This window comes from Arachis stenosperma, chromosome 6, assembly GCF_014773155.1.
Source record: "Arachis stenosperma cultivar V10309 chromosome 6, arast.V10309.gnm1.PFL2, whole genome shotgun sequence".
NCBI lineage: Eukaryota > Viridiplantae > Streptophyta > Magnoliopsida > Fabales > Fabaceae > Arachis > Arachis stenosperma.
The window spans coordinates 125801187-125804724 of NC_080382.1; the positions used below are offsets into that span (position 1 = coordinate 125801187).

Here is a 3538-nt window from a genome sequence, read left to right on the forward strand (position 1 = left end):
TTCTTAACTGAATTCTTGCAGATCTGTGATACTGTTAATACCAATGGAGTTGATCCCGAGATCTATAAGCTTATGCTTTTTTCTTTTGCTATAAGAGACAGAGCTAGAACATGGTTGGACTCTCAACCTAAAGATAGCATGAACTCTTGGGATAAGCTGGTCACGGCTTTCTTAGCCAAGTTCTTTCCTCCTCAAAAGCTAAGCAAGCTTAGAGTGGATGTTCAAATCTTCAGACAGAAAGAAGGTGAATCCCTCTATGAAGCTTGGGAGAGATACAAGAAACTGACCAAAAAGTGTCCTTCTAACATGCTTTCAGAATGGACCATCCTGGATATATTCTATGATGGTCTGTCTGAATTGTCTAAAATGTCATTGGACCATTCTACAGGTGGATCTATTCACCTGAAGAAAATGCCTACAGAAGCTCAGGAACTTATGACATGGTTGCAAATACCAATTCATGTACACCTCTGAAAGGAATCCTGTGAGTAATAGGACACCCCAGAGGAAGGGAGTTCTTGAAATTGATATTCTGAATGCCATATTGGCTCAGAACAAAATGTTGACTCAGCAAGTCAATATGATTTCTCAGAGTCTGAATGGATTGCAAAATGCATCCAACAGTACTAAAGAAGCATCTTCTAAAGAAGAAGCTTATGATCCTGAGAACCCTGCAATGGCAGAGGTGAATTACATGGGTGAAGTCTATGGAAACAACTATAATCCCTCATGGAAAAATCATCTAAATCTCTCATGGAAGGATCAACAAAAGCCTCAACAAGGCTTTAATAATGGTGGAAGAAACAGGTTTAGCAATAGCAAGCCTTTTCCATCATTCTCTCAGCAACAGATAGAGAATTCTGAGCAGAGCCCCTCTAGCTTAGCAAACATAGTCTCTGATCTATCTAAAGCCACTTTAAGTTTAATGAATGAAACAAGGTCCTCCATTAGAAATTTGGAGGCGCGAGTGGGCCAGCTGAGTAAAAGAGTCACTAAAACTCCTCTTAGTACTCTCCCAAGCAATACAGAAGAGAATCCAAAAAGAGAGTGCAAGGCCATAACCTTACTTGGTGTGGCCGAACCTAGAGAGGAGAAGGAGGACGTGAATCCCAGTGAGGAAGACCTCATGGGACGTCCTCTGGACAAAAAGGAGTTCCCATTTGAGGAACCTAAGAAATATGAGGCTCATCCAGAGACCATAAAGATTCTATTGAACCTACTTCTGCCATTCATGAGCTCAAATGAGTATTCCTCCTCTGAAGAGGGTGAAGATATTACTGAAGAGCAAGTTGCTAAGTACCTTGGAGCAATCATGAAGCTGAATGCCAAGTTATTTGGTAATGAGACTTGGGTGGATGAATCTCCCTTGCTCACCAATGAACTGAATGACTTGGTTAGGCAGACATTACCTCAAAAGAAATAGGATCCTGGTAAATTCTTAATTCCCTGTACCATAGGCACCATGACCTTTGAGAAGGCTCTGTGTGACATGGGGTCAGGTATAAACCTCATGCCACTCTCTGTCATGGAAAAACTGGAAATCTTTGAGGTACAGGCTGCCAAATTCTCATTAGAGATGGCAGACAAATTCATGAAAAAGGCTTATGGACAGGTAGAGGACGTGCTAGTAAAGGTCAAAGGTCTTTACATCCCTGCTGATTTCATAATCCTAGACACTGGGAAGGATGAGGACGAATCCATCATCCTTGGAAGACAATTCCTAGCCACAATAAAAGCTGTGATTGATGTGGACAGAGGAGAGTTGATCCTTCAATTGAATGAGGACTACCTTGTATTTAAAACTCAAGGATCTCTCTCTGTAACCATGGAGAGGAAGCAAGAAAAACTTCTCTCAATACAGAGTCAAACAAAGCCCCCACAGTCAAACTCTAAGTTTGGTGTTGGGAGGCCACAACCAAATTCTAAGTTTGGTGTTGAACCCCTACATCCAAACTCTAAGTTTGGTGTTGGGAGGTCCCAATAATGCTCTGAATATCTGTGAGGCTCCATGAGAGCTCACTGTCAAGCTATTGACATTAAAGAAGCACTTATTAGGAGGCAACCCAATTTTATTTATCTATGTTATTTTCTTTTTTTAGGTTGATGATCATGTGGAGTCACAAAAATAATTACAAAATTCAAGAAAAATAAAAAACAGCATTAAAAATAGCACACCCTGGAGGAGAAACTTACTGGCGTTTAATACCCAGTCTGGCACCATTCTGGGCGTTAAACGCCAGAAAGAAGCACTAGACTGGCGTTAAACGCCAGAAAGAAGCAACAAACTGGCGTTAAACGCCAAAAATAGGTTGCAGCCTGGCATTTAACGCCAGGAAAGGAATAAAAGCTGGCGTTTAACGCCAGAAACAAGCAGCAGTCTGGCGTTAAACGCCAGGATTGCACATTAAGGGCGTTTTGTACGCCTAAAAGGAGCAGGAATGAGAAATTCTTGACCCCTCAGGATCTGTGGACCCCACAGGATCCCCACCTACCTCACCCGTCTTTCTATCTCCTTCCATCTCTTCTATTTTCTTCTTCTTCCCCTTCTTTCTTTCTTCTTTTGCTCGAGGACGAGCAAACCTTTTAAGTTTAGTGTGGTAAAAGCATTGCTTTTTGTTTTTCCATAACTATTTATGGCACCTAAGGCCGAAAAAACCTCTAGAAAGAGGAAAGGGAAGGCAAAAGCTTCCACCTCCGAGTCATGGGAGATGGAAAAATTCATCTCAAAGGTCCATCAAGACCACTTCTATGAAGTTGTGGCCAAGAAAAAGGTGATCCCTATGTAATTCAGCTGGAATTGTCATAGAGGAAGACATCCTCATTGAAGAGGACAAGCCCATCACTAAGAAAAGGATGGAGCAAACAAGAGAGCCCACTCATGGACCTCAACAAGAGCATGAGGAATTCCCTCATCAAGAAATCCCTGAGATGCCTCAAGGGATACATTTTCCTCTACACAACTATTGGGAGTAACTAAGGATAGGAGCACCAAAAGCACTAGGGATGGAGCAACAAAGGCAAGGAAGAGACATTGAGGAGCTCAAGCACTCCATGGGATCTTCAAGAAGGAGAACTAGCCGCCATCACTAAGGTGGACCCATTCTTTGATTTTCTTGTTCTTATTTTTTTTGTTTTCGGTTTTGAGCTTTATGTTTGGCTATGTTTTATGTCTTTATTACATGATCATTAGTGTCAAGTGTCTATGTCTTAAAGCTATGAATAATTCCATGAATCCTTCACCTCTCTTAAATGAAAAATGTGTTTAATTACAAAAGAACAAGAAGTACTTGGATTTCAAATTTTATCTTGAAATTAGTTTAATTATTTTGATATGGTGGAAATACTTTTTGTTTTCTGAATGAATGCTTGAACAGTGCATATTTTTTATAGTGAAGTTTATGAATGTTAAAATTGTTGGTTCTTGAAAGAATGATGAACAAAGAGAAATGTTATTGATGATCTGAAAAATCATAAAATTGATTCTTGAAGCAAGAAAAAGCAGTGAAAAAGAAGCAAAGCTTGCAGAAAAAAAAGTGGC

The 3538-nt window shown here is 40.3% G+C and overlaps 1 non-coding gene across 1 annotated transcript; it reads right to left on the minus strand.

Annotated features, from left to right (window-relative positions):
* Nucleotides 1-204: 204 nt before the first annotated feature.
* On the minus strand, nt 205-312 carry LOC130937069 (small nucleolar RNA R71). The gene has a single exon (XR_009068304.1). It is a non-coding gene; the product is annotated as a small nucleolar RNA R71 (small nucleolar RNA).
* Between the last annotated feature and the right edge of the window lie 3226 nt (nt 313-3538).